Source organism: Mustela erminea, chromosome 8, assembly GCF_009829155.1.
Source record: "Mustela erminea isolate mMusErm1 chromosome 8, mMusErm1.Pri, whole genome shotgun sequence".
NCBI classification, from domain to species: Eukaryota; Metazoa; Chordata; class Mammalia; order Carnivora; family Mustelidae; genus Mustela; species Mustela erminea.
The window spans coordinates 35,344,501-35,362,852 of record NC_045621.1 but is presented as its reverse complement, the minus strand read 5'-3'; the positions used below and the strand labels follow the sequence as shown (position 1 = coordinate 35,362,852).

Below are 18,352 nucleotides of genomic sequence, written 5' to 3'. Positions count from 1 at the left end.
TAACATAAATCTAATTAAGAAGAACATGTCTGCTATGCAAACACACCTTCAAGGCATCCCCTAGCTACTAGCCCCCAATTCTGCACCCCACTTCCAACCAGATTTCTATTTCTGAGACCCTTAGATATAGAAATTCTAGAGCCATCAGAATTTCTGGAGCCACTGCATCCAAATATTTTAATAAAATATATTTTGTACACACAAAAATAACTGAGGCACAACTACAGTGGTAGCTATGAAAGATTAGTTTCAATTAAATATGGGCAAGTGATTTCAAATAATATAATCACCTACTCTGAGTCACAGCAATAAATGGAATCACCAAAGGAAACTGTCAAGTGAGGACCTGATAATCTATTCTATCCTGTGGATTAACAATATGCAGGAAATGATAAGATTCAGAGTGCTTAAGGCAAAGGTTCCTGCAACTTCACCTACGAGGAAAATGGTGCAGCAGAAAGTACACGAGGTTAAATGGAAGGCATGGGGGCACCTGGGTGGCTCAGTGGGTGAAGCCTCTGCCTTCGGCTCAGGTCATGGTCTCAGGGTCCTGGGATCGAGCCCCGCATTGGGCTCTCTGCTCAGCAGGGAGCCTGCTTCCCTTCCTCTCTCTCTCTCTCTGCCTGCTTATCTGCCTACTTGTGATCTCTGTCTGTCAAAGAAATAAATAAAATCTTAAAAAAAAGCCAAAGGCATGAGCTTCCATCCTGGCACCACTATAGGACAGAGAGGCCAAGGAAGTAAAAGATAAAACAAGAAAACAAAAAGCCACCAACACTACCACAACAAAAATCAAGTTTTTCTACTTCACTGAAGATGGGAAAAGGCTTTACCCAGGACAGAAGGTATTGGTGATCATGGATTATCTTGATGGGTTACGGGGTCTCTGTCCTGCCCTCACTGTCTACCAGAGCCTGCCCTCCTCCACTGTCCCATCTGACTCTGTGATCTTGGTCACAGAGATACTCTGGAAGTAGTACTCGGGCTGAGGCTGCAGAACTGGGCCAAGCCCTTTTAGGAACCAGAAAATCAAGATTACTGTCTTCTATGGCTCTCTAATGGGGCCACATGTCCTCAAACCTGTGGAAAAGTCTCTGGTTTAGGGAACAATGAGTTGGCTTTGCATAAAAGCAAGACTTGGGAAAGGAACTACAGGTTTAGGAAATTCTTTAAATGAGTGTCAAGAACACTAACAATAGAAGAGCTATGGGTGCCTACTTATTTACACTGAGTAGGGGAAATTAAGATCCACTGTACATTCCAAAGAGCCTGGGATTTTGTCAAAGTGAAAGGAAAAGACAAAGCCTTGGTCGTGCTGAGCAATATGCTGGGGCATCCCCACAGCAATGTGAAAACTTTAGGTAAAAATCATAAAGAATATTAAAAGGAACCAGAGAAACTATTATCAGTGAGGTAGCACTTTCTCCCCTGCTTCTACTAGTGGCCCTGGTTCTACTCAGCCTAGGTCTGGCTCCTCGCTTTGGGGTCCTGAATGTCCAATAACACCAACCTCTGGAATGGTCCATCCCTTCAGGCTGATTAGGGTCAAGCTGACCCCACTAGTTTGAACCTAGTCCTAAGACTGAACTATATTCCCCCAAACACACCATCAAACACAGAGACAGATATACGGATGAAGAAAGAGATACAGAGATGCAGACACAAAGAGAAATCTATCCATTCAGACTGGCAGAAGAGAGTTTAACTTTTTGTTAGCCAGGAAGAGGCTAAATTTTAAACAAGGTCACTTATGTGATCAGTCAACAAACAGCACACTGACCATCGACCACAGGCAAGGCAGAGTTATTAGGCTCAGTGAAAAGACAGTGCAAACAACTGTTTCTTGTTTCAATCAAGTTAAGAAGTTGCTCTGGGACACCTGGGGGGCATAGGTGATTGAGCATCTAACTCTAGGTTTCGGCTCAGGTCAGGGTCTCAGGGTCATGGGATCAAGCCCCACTTCAGGCTCTATGCTCAGCACAGGCTGCTTGAGATTCTTCCTCCGCCCCTCTCTGCCCGGCTCTCAATCTCTCTCTCTACAATAAATAAATATATCTTAAGAAAAAAGAAGTTGAGAGAGGCAAGAGTGCTTCACCCCCATAGGGTGATAAAGGATGTAGACTTAGGGAAACACAAAATAGTTCTACAGAATTACCCGATTTTTGTTCTATCTGGTCTCAGAAGAGTCTGACTAGGTGATTCTGTAGTAAGCAGAAGTCCTTCCATGCACACAGATACTTCCCCTCCATTACCATTGCCCATTTGCTGAGGGCTTTCAAACAATTTCACTGGAATCAGGGAGGACCGTTCAGAAAATCATACACAGACACAGGACGTCTTAAGTCACCTTGCCTTGGATTTTGCAGGAATGAGGTCATCAGGAAAGGGGGGCAGTGGAAAGGTCCCCTCTGCTATAACCTGCCTAGAACTGCACGCATCCATGTGCCAGACCAGGACGGTGGCCCCTGAGAAGGGCAGTCAGGCCTTGTTCCCTCCCTGCACTTCCCTAACTCTGGGAAAATCACCAGCGTACAAAGTCTAGATAAGCTGGGGGCCTTCTGATTTCATAAATCCAATCTAAGCAACCATTAACAGGAAGAACCATTTGTGCAGCTTTGTAACTGCAGAATAAGAGACCCTCCCCTAAGGCCACTATAATTACTAAACTTAAAACACTGAGTACTTGACCTTAATTTCTATTACTCTTCTATGCCCACTTTCCTGAACAGGTCATGCTTGTCTCTAGGTCTTGGCTCAGCAAAAGCAGTGGTTACAATGGCTACCTTGGATCAGATAACCCAGTTGTTCTGTTTATTAGCTGCATTAGTTAGCCTGAGCAAATTATCTAATTAATCCAAGCCTTGGTTTCCCCATCTGTAAAAGTGGCTGGTATGAGGATTTAATTAGCACACTCCTGATGATTATAGCAATTTGTTTTGGTATTATTATACATTGGTTGGGCTTCGCTGAGAAGCAGACACTGAAACAAGGGTCTCTGTGCAAGTAATTTATTTTGGAGGTGACACACTTAGGATTTATGGAATTTATTTAGGAGGCAACTGACTAGTAGCAGAATGGGAAAGCAAAATAAGGAAAGCAAACAACCAAAATTGTGTGCATTACCAAGCAACCATCATGATGGATGCTGGGGCTTAATCTCATTGGGAAATCCCGGAGCTAGTATAGGTATGCCCCAGTGCTAACGCCCACAGGGCTGAGGGTCTGCCTTAACTCCCTGTTACTTGTGGCTTGCCACAGCAGGCAAAGCAAGTGACAGGGGCCAGAGAAAACACTCAGGCAAAGAACTGCAGGTCTTGGAGGCTAGAAGTCCATCAGAATGCATGAAGGGGATGTGGGCAGGGCCCTGCTAGCATCACACCTTAATCCAGGACACATTCCCCCCTCCCCCTTCCTCCCAATCCATTCAATTCCTCCTCAGTTGTAGAGCCTAGCTCTTGTCCAGGCTCCTCACTGACAGGCTCCCTGACCACAACACAAATTCCCACACTGCTCTCTGAATGGATGACCTACCACTGTCAATAGGATGTCACCAGACCCTATTGTCATATCTTCCAAACCGTGTGTTCTCAGTGTGTCTTCAGGTTTGAGAGCATGTGCTCCAGAGTCCGAACAGGACCCACAGACCGGCTTTAGCATTAAGTATTGTACAAATTTATGCAAGTCACCTCAAGTAAGCCTCAGCTTCCCGCTACATAAAACGGGGTAGTAATTACAATAGCTAAACATGATCCTAGGATTCTTGTAAAGATTAAATGACTGAAAACATCAAAGTGCTTAAAATAATGCCCAGCACACAGTAAACACTCATTAAATCTTAGCTATTGTTTTAATGACAAACAGAAATACTCATTTTCTACTGATTGATAGTTTTTCTAAAATACAGGTCTAAAAGAAAAGTCAAATCACTGGCTACAATTACACACACATATTACTAGTTCATCTTTGGTAGTACTGCTCTCAAACCTTACATGTGTGCTATTATCTGATAAAGTTAATGTGCAGATCTGGACCCACAGATGGAGGCCATGCCAGCGGCCTGGCCCACATCACAAACATAAACTGTAGTCAGTCTGTGCTTACAAGAAAGGCCTCACTGTCAAGGAAATCTAAACACTTATACCACCAAACCTCCATCTTTGGCTTTGGCTAACTCATCTTACTCTAGAAAACAGGACCTGCCAGCCTCATAAGGAAATCCCACACCCCCTAGCCAACCATACCTGTTTCCACACTACCTCTTCTAATACCCTATATACCATTTGCCCTTGCTCAAAATCCTCAGGAGAGAGTGATTCACTGTTTGTTGGCTACTCTATCCCCTGCCCCCAAATCCATGGATTGTTTTCCTTTGGAAAAAAATACCAAACTCATTACTAAATTGTTTTGTTATTTCAAATATCCCATTCAATCCTCTAAACTTTACTAAACAGGTATTATTATTATTATTATTATTATTATTTCCCCATGTTATAGATGAGCAGAAATTTAAACCACAATAAAATCTGGCTCCAGAGTCTCTGTTCTTCAAATAAAGTTGTGAGTCAGGTTGTCTCTGCAGAAAAGTTGAGAGTTTTTAAGGTAGTTTACAGTTTGGCTCCAGAAAATCACTTAAATTACCATTTAAATGGTCCTACTAGTTACTACCTTCAGTGGATTCATTTCCAGGTAAGCTAATCGCAGGGTAGCAGAATATGCCACAAATATATACCACTTGGCATAAACATTTTTTTTTCTGAGTTGAAGGCAATTGAGAAGAAGCAGATATAAGTAAAGGTCTTTGCTCTCCCCTGTTTACCTAACAGCAGGACATGAATTTATAAATGTTCCCCTCCTTAGCTACCAAGATGGACAAAATTTAATCACTGAGGACAACCTTTGATGTGGCATCAATGGAATCTACACAAGGAACTTTACTAACTAGTCTGTATCTTCCATTCGTTCCCCCATATATCTGCTTCCCATAGAAACTCAAAGTCCTTTCAATCTTGTTATTTCTCCAAAAATGTACTATTCTTTTGTTAAGTTGCTATATAAGCCCAAGTTCTAACCATCCCTTTCAGTTATTCATCTCTGTGTACTCCCAAACGCTAATAAAGTTGTTTTTCTCGTTGATCTGTCTTTTGTCAGTCAGGTTCACAGGGTTCCAACTGGAGAACCCAGGAGCATAAAAGGGTATGGACAATGTTTCCTCTCCTACACGAGTCTGGCAATGAGTCTTGATGAGAGCCTCTTCAGATTGCGGAGTGAGTTTGCCTTATGTGGATCTCCGTTCTTTGATGGACCAAAGAAGTCTTGATTTCAGATGTTCAGCATTTATCTGTTGTGAGGACCAGGGTGACAATATCTAAGCTCTACACATGTCAGAGCTGAAACAGGAAGTCACCCCACTATCTCTTAATAACAGATATGATACTTTAACACCAAAAAAATTAGGAAGGACATAACCTCAACCTGAAGAATAGTCTTTCCCAAGAAAGGGCAGTTGGTGACTTCCACTAAACATGTCAAAACATATACGTATTTTGAAAATATTTCAAATATAGAAAATCTTACTAGGGGCGCCTGGGTGGCTCAGTGGGTTAGGCCGCTGCCTTCGGCTCAGGTCATGATCTCAGGGTGCTGGGATCGAGTCCCGCATTGGGCTCTCTGCTCAGCGGGGAGCCTGCTTCCCTCTGTCTCTCTCTGCCTGCCTCTCCATCTGCTTGTGATTTCTCTCTGTCAAATAAATAAATAAATAAAATCTTTAAAAAAAAAAAAAAGAAAGAAAGAAAATCTTACTAGAGAAAACTTTTACCTATCAAATCTAATGGTTTTCTTAATACAAGTCAATCTGTAGATCTATATTTAAGAGAGTAATACAAAGCAACATTCAAACACCCACTTCTTTTGGTTAATTATCATTGTCATAGTCATAGCCAATGGAAACAACAAAAAATCAATTTAAGTCAAAAACAAAAAAGTAACAATAATCCAAATGTTATTTTTTTCTCATTCCACTATATAAATGGAGAAGCTGAGGAACAAAAGCCTACATGCCTCCTCTGACTTTCTCCCACCAGGGCCAGGCATCTTGCTGGGAAGGTCACTGGAAAGTGTGTGTCTGGGTGGGGGGTGGGAAAGTGAAGTAAACCTTGCTTGGCATTCTTTCATCCACTCCCATCCCCAGGCCTGTCCTACAAAGTGAGGTTTAATCTGAGAATGAAGATACATAGAGGCAAAAATATCTTTTCTACCTTTTAAGAATTGTTGGAAAAAAGGATCACTATCCCAACTTTGAAGAATGACTCTTATAAAAATGCACCTTCATACTATTTGAGACTTGACATCGATCACACCCAAGGGACTGCCATATAGGAATCATCTTCATATTATACAATCAAACTTACTATTCCTTGGGCAAAATCCCATCAGAGCTAGAAAAAAACTTAATTTCTCCTAATAAATGGAAATGCTTTCTTCTGCTAAGAACCACTTAACCATTTGGTTGTTTATCTACCCCCCCCCCCCCCGCCACTTTACTTGTGTCTTGTGTCATTTACGCTTTTTGGAAATAGGCAAATAATGTACAAGTATGTGCCAATTATAGAAATGTTAAGTCAATCCAATTCACAGACTACCTTAATGAAGCTTCCTCACCTGCACCAGGCTTTGAAAGACAAAAGAAGGAAAGATATTTTTAAGAAAGGAAACAGCATGTATATGCTGTTTGCATAAATGTTTCAACTGTATTATTAGAGAAGTATAAGTTAATTAGTCTGGTCAGTTCTGCTATAGTGCTTGATTTGTAACAAGCAAATTTGTTCAAATGCAATTAATATATCAGGGAACAACTGGAGCATAATGCAAATTTCCCATTTGATTATGTGCAATTTCATCTGCATAAAGCATTAGGTGAAAGCAGGAAACTGCACCCAGCTGAAGCAGGCTACAAAGAAATTCACCAAATGCACACACTCACAAACCTCAAACATCTACCAGCTACTGAAGTTCAGAGAGTATTTTAGGAGTTACACCCATTCACACCTGCAATAATAATTGCAATTACCTCCCAATTCCAGATAATCCTTATTCTTTTTTTTTTTTTTAATTTATTTATTTGTCATAGAGAGAGAAGTGAGAGCAAGCACAGGCAGAGGCAGAGGGAGAAGCAGGCTCCCTGCCAAGCAAGGAGCCCGATGTGGGACTCGATCCCAGGACGCTGGGATCATGACCTGAGCCGAAGGCAGCCGCTTAACCAACTGAGCCACCCAGGCGTCCCAGATAATCCTTATTCTACCACTTGACAATAATTCACAAGTTGCAATCCTCTGACAACCACTTTCACCAGCAGAGTTCAGGATTTTCGGAAAGGAACATGCCGTTATTTATTGTAGTATTTCTCTATTTCTTAACCACTTAACATGTGTAAGTGTGCTACCATTTTTGGTAAAAAAAAAGTATTTTTTTTTTCAATGTACCACTGACAAAGTTTTGTGAGAGTTTTGCTCCTGCTACCATCTGCACCATAGGCTCTGTGGTTTTACTGCATGATTTTGCACAGCATGATGATTTCAGGAATGCCCATGTCCCATCCTAGCAGAGCTGACTATTCCACCAGTGGAAAGCGTATGGGAGGCAGGGCAGCTAACTTAAGAACTGCTGTTCGCCAGTCACTATTACCATACTTCACTCCATGTTTCACTCCTACAATCCTATCTTTTAACCAAACTCACCAAAGTTAAGATTTAGAATACCACGTGCTCTGACCTTTCCCAGATAAATTAGAGTAAGAGGGGACAAACTCTCTCTCTCAACCTATCAAGTATGCCCTTGATGTCCTCTTTACCTTGATGTCTTCTCTACCAAAAGTTGTTTTACCTTCCTTCATGTGGAATTTAAAATCAACATTCTTTTAATTTTTGCAGTTTACTTGACCATGTGTCCTTAATGTGTCAATGTTTACCTCTGATTATAACTACTCAAGGACACAGACCACATTTGTGTTTGGCCAGATGCTTTTCATAAGAGAAATCAGTATAATATACAGTTCAAGTGTACCAATTTCAGCAAAGAAGGGAAGAGTAAAACTAAGAACCCAAGATCAGATGCTCTGACAATACATGCAGTTCACTGCAAAAACTGCATTTACATGCATTGTGCATGTTTCACTTCTAGACAGCATACAAGGTCAAACCACTAACTGTCAGTTACAATAAGCTTCCAAACTTCTGGTCAATTACCTGGTTAATAACAAAAGACAAGGCTATGACATCATTACAGTTATAATTAATTTACACAGACCAGCTTCCAGTTAATCAAATACATCTTTTAAAACCACTTAATTATTTCTCACCTAGAAAGCAACATTCAGCTTTGTTAAATGAAAAGCAATCTTGCTGAATTCAACATGAAAGGCTGTCAGGCTACTCTAAGACACAAAGGATGAAAGGCTTCACAGGGCATACTACTTCAAGGTAGGAGCACTCACAGCAAAAACAAGCACAAGGTGACAGCTAATACAACACATTTGAACAATTTCCGAACATACAGAGGTTGTCAGGAAATGGGGTAAACAGGCTTTCGGGAAGAGAACTGTCCTAATATTTTTTTGTCAAAGGTATATGGGTGCAGCAATATTAACGTATGTAGTATAGGACAGTAAAAGGCATGGTCTTTGCTAAGAATTCTACAATATGCCTTGGAAAATTTGTTTGAGTACTAGTTTCTCACCTGTAAAAGGACATGAGGCAGGCTTGTTTGGTTTTGCAAGGATTAAATGAGATTAAGTATATAAAATCATAAGTTAGGAAATAATAGTGTCTTTAATCCATGTAAACAAATAAAACGAAATAAGACCTAAGATTAAAGATTTTAAATAGCTTTAAAGTATTTTTACAACTCAATAACTAATTATCATTTTTCTGGGCTTTCTGTGACCCATTATTTTTAAACTGCATCATATGATTCAAATACACACACATTTAAAAAACAATATGGTGTATGTGGAAGGTACACAAAAGCAAAGTCATTATTTAATTAAAATAAATTTTATAATTAAGTCTCAAAACAGAGTTTCTGTCAACATTATCTGATAATTTGAGAATTTAATGAGCCTCCATTTTAGGATTAAAAATCTCATTATGTCATATGACAAAAATTTTATTTTTTCCACCGTTTTAAAGTGTTACAGTCTTAACAGAAATAATTAGATTATCTTTATACATGAAAAATGAAAACTACTGGATTTTTGTATATAATCTTGACTTCTGCTCCATGGTAAGGTGAATTAGTGCCAACTCCAATTCTGATCCATCAGCACTTATGATTTCCAATATCAATCATAAGCTGGTTCCTTCTCTAACAGACTACACGTCTTAGTGAAATGAGGGCTCATTAAAGCTCTTTGACTGACAGCCCTTCAGACATAGGTCTTTAACCAGGAGACACATGCAGAGCACGAATGCCAGCAGCATCCACCATCACTCCCTTCAAGAGGATTCAAGTAACTCCATGCTCACCTTTGCTCCATGCCATATTTCTTTATCTGCCTAAAGTCAATGAAAAAACTGATAGCCATCCCCCCACTTAATCTCTGTGTAAGAACTGTTAGTGAATTATTTATGTGCCTGAAATCCTCCTAGCACAAGAAGTAGTCAAGAGGGAGAAGAGCATGGCTGACTTCAGAGATGTTGCATGTTCCCACAAGGTACACGGGATGTCCAATCATCACTAGGTGGTGGGGCAGCTTGGAGTTTGGTCTGTCCAGCAGCAACAACACCTCATTCTTTCAGGAATAGGAAGCTGCCTCCCACCCTCACTGGATATGGTCCTAGTGGGGACCAACAATCAAAGATGCCATTTCGCACACTAACTGAAGGGTGATAATGACCAGAGGTTAGCATAACTCTCCCCCTGGAATCTAAAACTTGTGCAGAGACACTAAGACCAACAACATCTGGAGCTGATAGAGCTTAAAAGTACTGTCCAAGTCCACCAAGTCTACTCAACCCTTGAGAGCTCACTTAGCTATTATCCTTTACCAACGCTTAGTTGGTTCGCTTTCTGTCAATTCTCTCAGCTTACCCATAGACTTTCAATAAATCTCTTGCTTTTGAATAAGCTATCTGGATACCACGGTTAACTTACTTTCTTTTGTTTGCAAAACACTACACAAAACACTACATTTGCCAAGGGCTGGCAAGCAGATCCTAGTCTATTTCAAGCATTACTAACTCTCATTGTCTCCTGGTACAGCACTCTAGCCCATGGGAGGACCAAAACATGATGTGTACATAAGTGGCAGCAAAGATCTACTATAGTCATGCTATTACTAGAGAAAGAGGAGTGCACCCTCTGGGAGTATGAGAGCCAACTTCTGCATAAATAAGGCAAAGTCCTCTTAAAGGCATAAACTCAGAGTCTAAACTTGGACAGTGGATGAAAAATGTAATCATAAAAGGAAAAATAAATCATCTAAAATTTGTCTTTCTTTTATATAAGACTGATATTTTAAAAAAAAATCTAATTACTGATTTTCAAAACCTCCTCCTTGCAGTTGTTCTTCATTGAAAATAAGATTACTCTCCACATTTAATAAAATGCTATCACTTGGTGAACACTTCTGACTAGAACTTTGAGACAACAAATCACTTAGATTCACCTACCAAAAAAAAAAAAAAAGGAAAGGAAAGAAGGAAGAAATTGAGTAAGAGGTTTCTTCAACCTGATAGCCTTTAGGAAATATCATGGATATCATGGAATTACCCTGCATGCTTTTCTGTGGGTTTACCCCCTTGTTCCACCATCCTGTAATTTATCACACTTTTCTAATTCTGAGCCCAGAGAAGAAAACCAATGAATGTGAAATTATAGCAGTAGAAGCATTAAGCAGATAATTTTATATCTCACTGTCTATATTCTTTCGTTTAAGAAATATCGGAATGCCTATGAAGGGAGAGGTACTGTCCTTTCAGGCAACCACAGCCTAGAGAGCAGAAATACAAACAGAGGTATTATGCTGTGATAATGAAAACAGGAATGCATATAAAGTTGCACAGAACGTTTACACAATAGCAGAAATAGGTTTTAAGGTTTTATATGGGTTGTGGAGTAAAGAAAGAAAATACTGGGCAGGCATTACCCTGTGGGCAATGCAGAGGGAGATGAAATGATCCGTGAAACTCATAATCAAAAGTAGGAGAGTTATCTCACAAAAATGAAAGGATTTAAGTCATCACTTGGTGGACATAACAGCTGTAAGCTAAAAATCTGGAAAGCTGAAGGTCTCTTAGTAATACAAAATTAACATACCTTGAAAGAAACCAGTAAATCTTAAATACTTCGGTAGTAAAGAAGGGACTATGTAGGCAGTATGCACAATATTTGTTCCTACGCTGGCTCCAACTTAGAATCAAACTGATTCATTATAACCACATGATTGCAAATTGCTGGGATTTGCAACATTAAAAAATGTAGCAAAGTTTCTTTCAGTGTTGCCCAAGAGAATCCCTCAAGGAAAAAAGAAATCCCAAATTAGAAGTAGCTGCCAATACACACAGACCTACACACACACATACACACACCCTATATTTTATTTATATAAGGCTGAAGTCATTGTAATATGTATAAAAATTTCATTCATAACTATCCTGATATTGTGACTTTGGATTAAAAATGAATAAGCAAGTTTACACCATGCGGAAACAGCTGTTGGTATAATGAGAACATTCCTGGAGCTGAAGCCAGATTTGGGGTCAAATATGGATGCCATTGTTTACTAGTATGAGGCCTTGGGCAAATCATATAATCAATCCTGCTGAGCTTCTGCTTCCTTATTCATAGATGAGAAAAATTCCACTTACTTACTGGAGTCATTGTGAAGAATAAATGAAACAGCATATTATGAGAAAGCACGTAGCACACTCCCAAAGTTTGTTTTCCAATCTCCCTTCCTCTCCATAAAGTAATGAGCCTTTCCCCCCATGGAACTGGACTTTATTGCTTCATAATTATGATGTTCATGTAACAATGTCCAAGAAACTAGATGGTAAAATAACACCAACACGCAAACCTGAATGCACACATTGTTAGTTGACTATTATCTAGCTCCCAAAGGGCTCTTATACGGCTCTTGTACACTATCTATTGCTTCCCAGAAATTTGACACATTTTCTTTTCTGAATACAGCCAAAATTATCCCACAGGCTTTGAAATATCGCCATCATGATGTTGCACAGAGCAGCTGGCTGATTGAAAGTGACTCCCCCTCCCCCACACTACAGCTGTCACCAGGAAACCCTCCTTAATGTGTGAAAAAAGACAATGTGATATTACTACCACCCCTATTAATAACAATCTTACAAATAGTTAGCGTTTGAGATTGTTTCTTATGAAAGCTCACTATTAACTAAAAATTAACTCTTTAAGAAAAACCCTTTACCATACAAATTGCAAACCAGCTGCTTTCATACAACAAAAAATAGAGGAACGGTAAACACAAGTAATATATTTCCACTCACTTCTTGTTTCTTTTTCCATGAGTCATCTGTAATGCTAAACAACAGCCAGTTAAAATATTAAATAACTTTAACAGTGATACAGCTGTCACGGCTTAGTGGGATCAAGAAAACAACAACAACAACAAAAACCCCCCAAAAACAAAATTCCTGAGATGATTTCTCTAAAAGCATGCACAGAACTCCTATTTTTTGTAAAATATGTGTCATAATGAAGACTGGTTTTTTTTTGGTTTTTTTTTTTTTAAATAACCACTCACTCCTCTGCATGGGAAGTTATACATACATTTGACATCGCTGAAAATCCTGGGAATTGTTTTCACAATAAGTTTGTGAATCCCACTCACAATAATTCTTAATGCCATGACTTTTTAGATACAACTGTCTCTTGATGGTTTCTATCCCACAGATGAAGAGTTTCACACCCAGTGCCCTAAACTCCAGCATTCTGGGGATAGACCTTGGAGTATCACTGCAAAATGTTCAAGATGAGCACCAGCAAGCAAAACTACACCCTTCAATCTCTCTTAAGGCTTCTCATCTCCTGAGCTTTAGATTCTGCTAAAGAGGAGGTTCGCTGCTAAAAAAACAAACAAATAAATAATCTAAGGACCACTGCTTATGTGACTAGAACTGAAGCATAAAAGGAAATCCATCTCCATAAAGCATCATTTCTCTCTTTTAAATGACTTTTTAAAAATCTTTTAGATGTTCTGTTTTGTTTTGTTTTGAAAGAATGTTTAGGGGGTGCCTGGGTGGCTCAGTGAGTTAAGAATCTGACTCTTGATTTCTGTTCAGGTCACGATCTCATGATTATAAAATCCAGCCCTATGTTGAGCTCCCTGCTAAGCATGGAATCTCTTGAATTCTCTCTCCCTCTCCTTCTGCCCCTCTCCCCACTCATTCACGCTTTCCCTCTCAAATAAATAAAATCTTAAAAATACATAAATAAGAATGTATCGGGGAGCCTGGGGGGCACAGTTGGTTGAGCATCCGACTTTCGGTTTTAACTCAGGTTGTGATCTCAGGGTCGTGAGACTGAGCCCAGCATCAGGCTCCACACCCAGCTGAAGACTGCTTGAGATTCCCCCTTCTTCTCCTGCTCATGCTTTCTCTCTAAAATAAAAAAATAAATCTAAAAAAAAAAAGTTTTGTACACATGCACCCATGTAATTTTACATAAATGTACAAATTATTTATCCCCATCTCCATACTATAATACATTGCCAAGTAAACAAAATTATGAGCTGGTGTGACTCAAGTATTTTCCGTGCCCCTATATATTATATACACATAAAAACACATAAGTTTATTAAAAAAAAAAAAAAGGAAGATAACGCACAGTGCATATTTTCACCTCCTGGAACATAGTGTCCCCTCTGTAGTAGACTGTCCTGCTTAACTAACTGAAGAATACTTAAATATTAATCAGCCCCTGACCTTGACCTTCGGATAAACACCCAAAACAATTTCACAGAATTTGCTCTGTTATGGTGATAAAACTCAAGACAGTGTTTTTCTACCAGCTTTTCGAGTTTTAAATTTTTCCATGTGTTTTCTTTCTCTCACTCACAATAGCGTGAAAGCTTTGGCTCTTCGGAACTTCAACATTTAAAAAGAAAAGCAGTGCAGTTAGGTAATAACAAAATTACCTCGTGTAAAAAAATAGGAAATGAATGAGGTAAGGTTAAGATTTGGAGTAATAACTATCTTTCCCACCTGTGCAACTGTAGCCATTTATTGGGTCTTTCTGCCTTCACATGGTAGACATGCTTTGCGATTCATTTCATTTAATTCATGTCCTGAGGTAAGCACACACCATGACTCCTACTTTACAAGAGAGAATTAAGGCTGAGATGATGTAAATTTGTCTAACGAACTCAGTAAGTAGTAGAAGCAGAGTTCAAAACAAGGTCTGACCAAAACCACTGCTATAGATCTGCCCATTTTCCACAGAGAACAAGAACATTATTTAGGACCTTTGAAAAATGAATGTTTCATGATGGGACAGTGTTAATTTAGTGGTAGTATTAACAGATCTACAGAAGCAGCTATCCAAAGTGACTCATGTTTATCTGCAAACTCTCACTCACAGCATCTAAGAGCCATGGTGTGGCTCAGGAGCTGTGTGCTCTAATTAAAGTGACACGTTGTGTAGGCCATGGTGTGGCACTGACCCTTCTCAAACTTGAATGAGTCTAGGTTTTATGGCAACTGCTTCAAATCCTAAATATTTTTCTTTTCCCCCCAACAATGGACCCCTGAAAAGGGAAGGGAAAGGTTGTAAGTAAACACTGCAACTGACAATCTGAAAAAAACCAGTAGGTAAAGGACACAGCTAATTTAGTTCCTGTGATGCTTCCAGAAAACAGGGGTATAGGGAGTAGTTATGATGAGGCCTCCTCTACTTCCTGGACCTACATGACGCATGGGAAAGGAAGATAAGGACAGAAACGTTTTCATCCTGGGCTTCTGCACTCAAGTCATAAACACGCCTTAGCAATATGGCTAAGGCTTATCTTTGGTTATCCACCTGACTTCTTTACCAAGTTCTACAACAGAAGAAGGTATAATTAAGCTGAAAAGACCAAAAGGCCAAAGAATTAAAACTATTCTTTAATGCACTACTCATGACATTCTTAAAAATACTACAGCTCCAGGGGGCCTGGCTGGCTCAGTCCCTAGAGCCTGCGACTCTTGATCTTCTGGTGTTGAGTTCAGTATTATACTAGGCATGGGGTCTACTTTAAAAACAAACAAACAAACAAACAAGAAACTGTAAACACACACACACACACACACACAAAACCTGCAGCCTCAATAGTACTGGTATTAGCACACACTGCTATAACTTTCAACAGAATATCCTGGCATCCAACAATCTCGACTATATAGACTATAACTAGAATCCAGAAATAAAAAAGTAAAATGCCCTCTAAGCCATTGTCATGATATTCAGGCACTTCAGCTCACACTGAACACCATGAAAATTCTTCCAGCACAATCCAAGTAGTTAATTCTATGCAGTTCTAACAAGCTATTAAATAACATCTCATCTCTGAGTGTTTTATGTGTGTTACTGTTAAACAAACTTTGCCTGCATTTTCACAGTGCATATTTACAGCCCTTTGAAGGCTTTAAGTAAATTGTCCCAAGGTCTTACACCTAGGAAAGGGTTCACCTGGTTTCACATTCCATTCTGTTACTTCTCCTCTTTATCACGACAGCAATAATTCACATTAGAACCCACATGCATTGGATTACAGCAAATCTTTTTAAAACAGATTTATGGTTCAGTAAGTCTAGGATAAGACCCCAAAATTTCCATCCCAACAAGTTCCCAGGTGATGCTGATGCTAGTAGTTCTGAAAAAATTGAGTGCATTGCTATTCTTCTTTGTAAAATTACTTGCTTCCCCAAGCTGCCATGTGAGTAGCAAATTAGAAGTCTTTAATAGTTTACTGGAATTGACAAAAGAAAAAAAAAAAAAAAGGACATAAATGTGAGATGTTAGACTTTTAAGAAGCAATTGCAAAGAACTAAAAGCAGCAAGATTCAGCTGTCACTGAGCGTCCTGCAAAAAAAAACCTACACAGCTCGGTGACCAAATCATGACACTGCAGTAATTCCTTCTAATAGCAATCCTGAGTCTTCCAAAGTTATGGGCAGTTTGGAAAAATGAAGTCTGTGATCCGTTTTTGGACAAGCTTTCAAGGTGTGACCAGAAAAAGGGTTAAATTCACAGGCGGAATTCCTACCCCCTCCTATGAGAAATACCACTATTTAGGTTAGGATTGTGTTTGCCACACACACGGTTGGAGAAAAAAAAGCTACTCTTCCAACACCCGAAACTGCAAGTTGTTGCTGATGTAACTTCGCTTTCAACTTCCTGCCTGAAGAAGGAATCTTTTTAAAACGCCCACAGAGCCAACCCCATCTCTGAGCACGTCGTTCCCGGGGCGGTTGGCCCCAAGAAGAGACCCGGCGCAGACGATGCGACCCCTGGTCGACTCGCTGCGCGAAGCACCCACCCGGCTCCCAGACTTGACCAGAGTGCCCAGGATGCGGAAGCGCGCCACCAACCCGGCCCCTGGCCCGGCCCCCGGGAAGTGCCGACTGGCGCCCCGCACCCCCTCACCGCCGGGCGCCGCGGCCCTGGAAAAGGGGCGAGAGGCACCCGACAGAGCCGACGACGCGAGGGGTGCCAAACAGACTCGGGAACTCACGCTCTCTACGGCCCCCGCCTGCGTCCCCACGTCTTGGCGCGCAAGTGCGTCATCACGCACAGGCGCCAGATACTGAATGCTGCCGGTCCCCGGGGCCTGCGGGGCGGGGAGAAGAGAGCGTGGGCGACCTCGCGACGCGGCTCCAGCAGCGTGGGTGGGAGGGGGGACGTGAAGTGAGAGGGCCGGCCTCCCGCCGCGCATGCTCAGTGGCGCTCCCGCGCCCTTTTTGCCCCGCGGGGTGGGCGTGCAACACCGCGTGCCACGGCGGTTCCCCGCCCCCCCGCCCCCGGCAGGTCGCGAGGATTTCGCGGGAGAAGGTTCATCACAGAGGACCGGCTCTAACCGCCGGCTCCGAGTGACACGGATAAAATTCCTTCCTGCCATAAATGACCGGTGGTCGCCTACTCATACATGAAGCGAAGGAGCGACCTGCTTTCGAGGGACCGGACTTGGCGACAAGCAGCTAGTGGGCTCCTGTGGCTGCTGAGGAACTGGCCCACCCCTGCCGTCAGTGTTCTGCTGCTGCGTGGAGGAGTCGGACACTGATTGTGAATTACTATGGGGGACACAGAAACTCCCACCTTCGTGGGTTAGCAGCAGACAGCGCGAGAGTGGAGCCCACGTTTAGGAAGTCAGCCACCCAAGCAAGCTGCTCACTCCCCAAAGCTTAGGTTGGAGCTGTTGGCCCATTTAAAGGCTTCGGTGTCAAGTATTTCAATGGAAGTATCCTTTGATGCTATTTTAATAGGGGTTCTGCTAATAGTGTGGAAGAAGTTTTATGTTCAGTCGTAGGGAGTCAGGTGAAGTTAAAGGCAGTGATGCTGTTATTTCCTTCAATATGAAGAAGCTGTCCCACTGGTTGATATGGAATTTTCTAGTAACTGGGGAGAAGACATGCATTTCTCGAGGACTCCAAATGCAGGTGGTGGTATGCTGTTTGTATTTATTGGAAGTCGTGGCAGCTGTGTTGAGCGAGGCTACCGAAAAAGTGCCTAAACCAGAAGAGTTTTGATTGTCTTTTGTTATTGTTTATTGCAAGGGCTCTTCATAGAAATGTTCATTTTGAAGTTTGAAATTTAGATGAAAATTTGGCTCATGTACAGGAGAATATGACAGATTTTCAAGTGACAGGAAAGATTTTTAGGAAATTGCAAGTATATATTCTTTGAGCCTATCCCTTTCTTCTGAGAACATGCTGATGAGAAACCTTGGCACACAATGAGAAACTACATTCCTACAAAATCAATGGAAGGGGATTGGGGTGTAGATGATTGCCTATAGAAGTATTTTATATATTTTTCTATAAGAAAGACGAGGTCTCCATTTATCCTTCTGATCCATGACCATATGCATCAATTCAATTAATACTAATCCTGTTTTCTATTATTTCATGCTGCTCGCACCTTTCTGTAATTGCCTCATTTTTCTTGTTCTTATCTTAATCCATCAAATACAGAAGTGATTTTAAGGGAGCCACAAGTCAAGAAGTCTTAATACAGTAATCTCAAAAATGTCATATATAAAGGTTAAGAATATACTTTGGCAATTAGATTCCATTTCAAAAATTATCTGTGAAAAAATTCATAGACATTTAAGAGGATGGAATAAGTC

At 40.8% G+C, this 18,352-nt stretch overlaps 1 protein-coding gene across 6 annotated transcripts in view; it reads right to left on the bottom strand.

Annotated features, from left to right (window-relative positions):
- Nucleotides 1–16,849, bottom strand: part of RHBDD1 (rhomboid domain containing 1) — a 123,649-nt gene extending 106,800 nt beyond the window's left edge. The window contains exon 1 of one of the 6 annotated variants that reach the window (XM_032355006.1): nt 16,742–16,849. The gene's annotated coding sequence lies outside the window, so the exon portion shown is untranslated. Of the gene's footprint in view, nt 1–16,546; nt 16,618–16,741 lie in introns of those variants that run through there. The other 5 variants (XM_032355010.1, XM_032355011.1, XM_032355012.1 and 2 more) reach the window with 5 other exon arrangements.
- Nucleotides 16,850–18,352: the final 1,503 nt, after the last annotated feature.